Consider the following 7997-nt stretch of genomic DNA (forward strand, 5'->3'; position numbering starts at 1 on the left):
AAAAACAGACATTATGATTTGTAAACAAAAATATATATAAAAATTTATACATAAGTAATCAAAAAATTATGAAAATGTACATAATATTAAAAAACATAATACAAATTTTTCAAATAATGACACTTTAAAATTGCGAAGCAGTCGAATCCACGTAGATATAAATATATATAACGTAGAGAAAATCTGCATAAAACAAATAAACACATTCGATTCAAATAAAAAAATAAAAAACCTTCAAAATATAGTTAATCGTTACAATTTGTGAAACCTCTTGAGTACAGCATGTTCTTTCTTCAGCATTTCATATTCATTTAGAAGATCTTCATATTTTTGGAAAGCACTATCATATAAATTTTTAAAATAAATTTTTTTAGTATAATTAGCATCCCTTATGTCAAAATGAAGTTCAGTGCTCAGCGTCTCGATAGCAGCCTGAGCGGCTTCATTTTCAGACAAAATCGAATCGGAAGACGGAGAACCCCAGCACGTAATAACCTCCATGAAGCGGCTACACCTTAGAACTTGAACATCAACAAAAGCGCAAAATTGATCGCCCGAGCCTACGGTGATTCCGTACCTTGGAGGAGGGAGGGAAAACTTTGCACAAATATTACGCAACAATCGCTGAAAGTTTATCTCAACAATAGGATGCGACGCCATCACTGCACTAAAATAGCTAATCAAATAAAGGTCGATGACATGTTTCAATTAATATCCAATTGCGAGTTAATTACTTATTGTCAATCTTTTGGACGACATAATAATAAGCAAGCAAGAACGATCGTCGAAAAGAAATTATTGAAAATTATTGGTTCTATTGCACTTAAGTACCCTATTATATGTTGCTGTATTAACATAGTAAATTGTTTCCTTTTTCTTTCTCTTTACAGCTTCATGTTTCTTTTTTTCTTTTTTTTTTTAAGTATTCAAGTATCTAGACGCTTTTTCCTATTTCTCACCTCCAAAACGCTTGGCCTCCTGAATGAAATCGAGAAGCTTCTACTCGATCCGCTGCCCGGAGGTGAAATAGAAGCCCACGGAGGGATCGCCCGAAGCCCGCGGAGGGATCACTTCCAAAATCAAAGACAGAAAATTTCAGGAGAGAAATAGAGTTTTTTTTTTGCTGCAAAATTTTTTTTTTTTCAGAGGCATATTATATAGGCAGCAAAATGGGAGAACGGATAATGAATCGGAACCATTTTCGTAGCCGGAGGCGCGACCGGATAAACTCGGCCTAACATTTCGTCCAGAGAGGGAACGGGAGCCGGAGCGGCATCTAGGGTTTCGTCCAGAGAGGGAACAGGAGCCAGAGCGGCGTCCAGAGAGGGAATGGGAGCCGAAGCGGCATCTAGGGCCTCGCTAACGGGAAAGGGTGCGACGGGAAGAACCGACTATGAACTTGCCCAACATTCCGTCCAGAAAGGGAACAGTACTCGGAGCGGTATCTAGAGGGAAGAGCGCGATGGAGCTGGAGGTTGAAGACGAAGCAGGAAAAATTAAATTAGGAAAATATCTAAGATGACAGGTAGGGTCCACCCATTAATTAGAAAAAGGAAATTATTTAGATAGGTGGATCTTAAGATGACAGGTAGGGTCCACCCATTAATTAACTCAGGTTTTAAGCTAATGATGCCACGTGGACAGGAAGGAACGGGGTTTCAATATAGTTATAGATTTGGTGTTCGTACGGTGGCAGCAACATCATGAGCCAAGAGAGAGTTGGAGCTCTAAATTAATTAAGTGAGCATCTGAGGAGCCGTATGAACTAATTAAGATCAAGTTGTGGTCCGTACGGGTGGTGAGAGAGAAGCCAATTTTGGAGTCTCTTATACGGCACGTCTTTCGTCGTTTCGGATCTAATTAAGGGTTGGTCTTTGAGAGATTCAATCTTTGTACTCCGCCCTTCGACATTAATAAATTATTTGCTCCGTCTTCGCCCGTGGACGTACGCCGTTGGCCGAACCACGTAAATATCGGTGTGCTCTTTCCTCTTTTCTTTTCTTTTCCTGCATCAAGTTATTTTCTTGGATCTATTTTTTGCCGTTCCGATTTTAACAAATTTAAATTGGATTTTCTTCTCTTAAATAATTCATAATGAGTTTTATTATTCTTCTTTGTCAGAATTCTATTTAGTAAATGGCAAGCTGTTAATAAAGTTTCGCCCCAAAATCCATAACTCAACCCTGAATTAGAAAGCATAGCATAGATCATTTCCATTAATGTTCTATTTTTTCTTTCTGCAACTCTGCTTTGTTGTGGAGAATAAGATGTAGAGATTTCATGTATAATACCGATGGACTCAAAAAATGAAGGATCATAATTCCTTTGTCTGATCTTAGGCATTTGACCATTTTCTCACATTTCACCTCAATTTCAGATCTAAAAATTCTAAATTTATCTAGCGCTTCGTTTTTAGAATGTAAAAGATAAACATAATTTTTTGATTAAAGAGGGGTATACCCTATTTGAAAGATAAACATAATTATATATGTAGAGAATTCGTCAATAAATGTAACAAAATATTTCTTTCGACCAATAGTAGGAAAAGCATGCAAGTCACAAACGTCACTATGCACCAATTCAAGTAAACTAGAATATCTATCAATTTTAGTGAAAGGATTTTCTAGTAATTTTAGTGAGCATGCAATTATTACATTTTTCTAATTTAGAAGAAGAATCAATAATATAGACAGAAATATTCATTTTATTAATAAGATTGAGTTTTAACATGCCCTCATATAAATATCCTTTTCCCACAAAGATTTCACCCTTCGACAAAATAAATTTGTCAGCCTCAAATACAAGTTTGAACCCAAATTTGTTAAGAAGACTCCTTGAAACAAGATTCTTTCTAAGTTCGGATACACAATACACATCGGTGAAAGTGAGAGTTTTTCCTGATGTGAACTCGAGTTTCACCTTGCCATTTCCTTTGATTTGTACGGTTGAAGAATTACCCATATACAGAACATTTTCATCCTCCAATGTATCATAAGTTCTGAATAAACTTCTATTCTTGCACACATGACTTGTGGAACCCAAATCAATCCACCAAGCTCCATCATCTTCCAGTACGTTAGCCTCGGATATCATAGCCACAAAATTCTGCTTGGAATCCGGTGCACTTTTGATTTTGAGGAACCGACATTCTTTCTTGTAATGACCTGGTTTACCACAATGAAAGCATGCACCTTTCTGTTTCTTATTTGTCGTGTTGTAGTTGATAGGATGCTTGGCTCTCTTTCAATTTTCTTTTGTGGGTTGATGGGTTTTATTATTCTCATCCTCTGTCACATACACTTTGGCACTCTGAGTATCTTGCTCCTTTTTGCTATCTTGCAAACGATGTTCTTCTTCTATGCGAAGATGATTAGCCAAATCTTTAAGAGTAATCTCTTTCTTTTTATGCTTAAGACTTTTCTTAAAATCTTTCCATGATAGAGAAAGTTTATCAATAATAGAGGCCACAATTATAGATTCATCAATATTCATATTATATGTTGAATAAATTGATTGAGAATATGTTGAATTTCATGTAATTGAGCAAGAACGGATCTACTATCAACCATTTTATAGTTATTAAATTTGCTAACAAGAACTTCTTTCTTGTGGCATTCTCGGATTTGTATTTTTCTTCAAGACCTTCCCACAGTTCTTTAACCGTTTTCACATTTTGGTAGACGTCGAAAAACGCATTTGACATAGCATTTAGAATGTTGCCTCGGCATATATTGTCATCTTCATCCCATCTTTCTCTTGTACGAGTTTGTGCAATAGGTTCATCATCATTTTGTCTTGGTCTTGGAGTAGTGAAGACATAAGCAACTTTGAGAGTCAATAGAAGGAAAAATAATTTCTTCTACCAGTGCCTGAAGTCCATGCCATCAAATCTTTCTAGTCTCATAAAGTTTGCTGCCATCTCTCATAGAGTAGCAGTCGACATTTTCGGAGTTAAGCCTTAAGATTGTTGGAACAGATAGTTAAAAGGTATGAAGTAGAAAGATGAAAATAGCTTCAAGGTGTGTAGCAATGCCACTCTCCTTAAGGCTTAATCCGTCCCCACCGTTCAAACAACTTGGTGTGCACTGAGTCAACGAACAGCCTCCCAGGATACAATGAAGCACAAACCTCAACTGTGTTTGCACACACGAAGTCGAGCCTTTCAGCACTTACTCGATTAAGTTGTCAAAAGAATAGAATAAGAAAACAAGAATGGAATTATTATGAATAGAGAATCTTCAATTGTTTCATCATTCTACAACCAACGCTATGGACTTATATAAACCACGAACAGATGCTTCATGAAAACTATTCATGAATGGGTGTTTCGTAAAGTGACATCTCAATTGTGACTTTTCATTTGATCATAACTACCAATTAGTTATATGAGTCAAATTCAATGAATATAATAGTAGATTCTAACGGACATATGCTCGATGAGACACACTATAAGGATGTGTCTTTTCATGTCATATCCTTTCACTAACAGTCACATCCTTTCACATTCACTCTAAAAGTCACACCATTTGATTAGAGTTGCATCCACTCATTAAGGGTTGCATCCAAGGATTGCATCCATTCACTAAAGATTGCATTCATTCACTAAAATCAAAGAACAAAATATATTATTTTAAAATTTTCCTTACACTTAGTGGATATGGTCGTGCCATTATGCATAGGAGAAAACCTATGGTGATAAACATAGCAAAGCATAGGCAAACTGTGAGAACTTGTTTGTAGAGGATACATGAACATGTGAATGAACTCATAGGTTAAACCTAGCGTCAATTAGAAACCTAGAGTGTAAACTAAAAAATAAGCATTAGCATTGTTTATGGGGATTGCGACCTTACAGGTCATGACCTTCCGGAAAAGTCATCATAGGAGAAGCTCCATCACCCTTGACTTCTTTATGACTTGACTTGGAGAAGTACGATCACCATCGACACCGAATACTTACCGATTGGTGAGAAATTCGATCGACTTCAACTCTCCATGAAGTGTTTATAAATGAGTTAGAATTGAACTACTGAGTTGGCTAGAGTTAAAGAAATGACATGAGCAAATCTTTCTTGGACATTGACATAGTTACATCTTACTTGGTATATTGATATCTTGCTAGAGGCATAGTAGTTGTGCATTTGCATGCAGTAGTAGTTTCCATTATATAATTATTGTTTTACTTATGCTTCTTTTATATCGAGTGAGTGTGGAATGCTACTATCAGCTTGTGCCTATTGAAAACGTTCTTCAAGTTCTCATCTTATTATTGTTTCTACTTTTGTAGAGCCATCCATCACTGATAAGGCGCATGACCGCAACAAGGATGTTGTGAGCTAAATAGATCATCCAAGAGTCGGTCTAGAGAGTACCATTTTGTAAAAGTAAAGATAGCTTATACTATTTTATGTAGATGTCATTATAAACTCAAAAGAGATAGTATTGCAAAAAATTTAAATTAGCAGTTAATTAAGTCTGATATTTTCTTATACCTATGTTTATATGAAATGTATAAATTGGTGTATTCATGTATAAATTGGTGTATGTTACCGCTTTGTGTAAGCAAGAAAAATCTTGCTTGTTCAGTGGGTCTGTTGCACGCACCCGAGTGGATCCTATTGGACGGGTCTCAGGCACAACAGCTCCTCTATTGGATCTTGCTCAAAGATCCTTGGTTGAATATGGTTTGCTAGGGAGGAGAGAGAGAGAGAGAGAGAGAGAGAGAGAGAGAGAGAGAGAGAGAGAGAGAGAGAGAAAGAGCTGGATTTTAAAGAGAGGAAACGAGAAAGAGCTTTATCTTTAGTTCGGTGTACAGGAGTAATGGGGTGATTTTATATGTATTGCATATTTATAGTTAAGCCCTCAAAAAAGAGAAATTACAATATGTATATAATGGCCCCGAGCTGCTGGAGATCTGGACTCTATTAATAGTTCAGAATCCGAAGGGTTCCTATACTCTGCGTGACTGAGGTCGGGACTTTGCATTGGAAGTCTGGAACCAATTATTCTTTTGATTTTCTCTCCTCACTTTCTTTCTCTTTATTTTCTCTCTTCTCACTCTTTTCTTTCTTTTTCTCTAATTTCTTTTTCCTTTCTCTATCCTTCTCTTTTTTTACTTTTTCTCTCCTAGTTTCTCTCTTCACTTTTTCTCTCCTACTTTTCTCTCTTTACTTTCTTTCTCCTAGTTTCCCTCTCTCTCTCTCTTTCTTCACTTTCTCATCCTACTTTCTCTCTTCATTTAATTTTTTTTTATCCCTTTTCTTAGTTTCTCTTCTCACATTTCTCTTCTCACTTTACTCTCTCTCTTTACTTTTTCTCTCTTTATTTTCTCTCTGTTGCTATGTGGTGTATCCACATTGGCGGGTCATAATTTAACCCGATCCACATAAAATATGGATTGGGATTTATCCTAATAAGTTAAGGATAAGGATGGATTATATGTTTCTTATTAGTTAAGAAATATATTTCCTAGTGGATATCTATTATGGATATCCTGATCTTAATCTCTATGTTATTCTATAAATACGTCTCATTTTCTCTCCTGTATCATTCGATCTAATTTGATCTAAGAAAATCCACGATCAATCTTCCTTCTTCTCTCTCTTCTTTCTCTCTGGAATTTCAATCTTGTTAATATTTTGTAAATGTGCCTAATGTCCAAACCTATATTTTGAATGTAGTGAAATGGCTTCCAAAATCATCATAACTGATTTCACCAAGGGTTATAAGCTAGATAGAAAGAATTATGATATTTGGCATAGGAAAATGCAATACCCACTTAATAAATATGGGGTTCTCGAAACTCTCTTTGTCAAAAGAGCCATGCCTGCCGAAGGCACCACTTCTGAGCATGAAAAAGAGGTCTATAACAAGTGGTTCAAGGAGGATCGAAATGCTCAGTACACTATGTTGTGTGCCATGCAAGATGACCTCATTGGATAGTTTGAGACCTTTGAGACTTCTAAGAACATGTGAGACAATCTGAAGATTACTTTTGGTCAAACTTCAGCTATAAGACTATGTTCCTTAAATCTCAAATTTCAGCCGTATATTAAAGACTCAAAACATTCAATGGTTGAGCACCTTCGTGTGATGAGCGCCATGATTCGAGACCTTAAGGCTACTGGAAACGAGCTCACTGATGAGCAACAAGTTCTAGCAGTGATTCGTTCACTGCCTGATCCTGAATGGTCCCAGATGAAGCTCCTGATGACGCACATCAAGAATATTAAAACGTTTAACGACATCTTGCGCCATCTCGAGCTTTAGGCAGAGCACTTGGAAGCGAACCGTTTTGTCGCTCTTGTTACAAGCTCCGAGAAGCGCAAGGGATCCCTCCCAAGCGCAAAAAGTGTCACAACAATGGAGCGCCAAAGAGTCGAAATCAAGCTCCCTGTGGTGTAGTTGGAAAGCTTTGTAGAGCCATTTTGACAGAGACCGCTTAGACATTTTCTTTCATGATACTTTATTTGGATATGGTACATTAGTTGATGATTTTTCTAAATTAGATTTGGAGGATGATTCATTTGCATTTGCTTCTTCTTCTTCTTCTAATCTCTGTGATGAATCCATTAAATGGCATGCCAGATTAGACCATATAGACCAAGAAAAAAAATGATTAGACTGGCTCGAGAATGCCTTTTTGGGTCTCTCGCCAAAATTGACCAATCTGTGTGTGAGCCTTGTCTGGTTGGGGATAGTATGTAGAAAGCCCTTTGGTAAGGCTACTCGTGCCTCTCATCCTTTAGTGCTAATCCACTCAGATATTTGTGGGCCAATAAATGTGAGGGCCCAGTATGGTACGTGCTATTTTCTCACATTCATTTATGATTATTCCCGTTATGGATATTTGTATTTGTTTTTTCGCCGATCTGAAACTTTAGATTGCTTCAAGCGCACTGACCGACGTCGTGAGTGCTTGCCTGATCAGTTCAAAACTTATTGTGAGCAAAAGGGCATTAGTAGACGGCTCATTATTCCTGATACTCCGCAACAAA

General features: G+C 36.9%; 1 long non-coding RNA gene across 1 annotated transcript; it reads right to left on the bottom strand.

Annotated features, from left to right (window-relative positions):
• Positions 1-236: 236 nt before the first annotated feature.
• LOC109704646 lies at positions 237-1430 on the bottom strand. The gene is made up of 3 exons (XR_002214447.1): positions 1197-1430; positions 960-1070; positions 237-662 (listed from the first exon to the last, which is right to left on the bottom strand). It is a non-coding gene; the product is annotated as an uncharacterized LOC109704646 (long non-coding RNA).
• Between the last annotated feature and the right edge of the window lie 6567 nt (positions 1431-7997).

The sequence above is a fragment of the Ananas comosus genome, unplaced genomic scaffold, assembly GCF_001540865.1.
Source record: "Ananas comosus cultivar F153 unplaced genomic scaffold, ASM154086v1, whole genome shotgun sequence".
NCBI classification, from domain to species: domain Eukaryota; kingdom Viridiplantae; phylum Streptophyta; class Magnoliopsida; order Poales; family Bromeliaceae; genus Ananas; species Ananas comosus.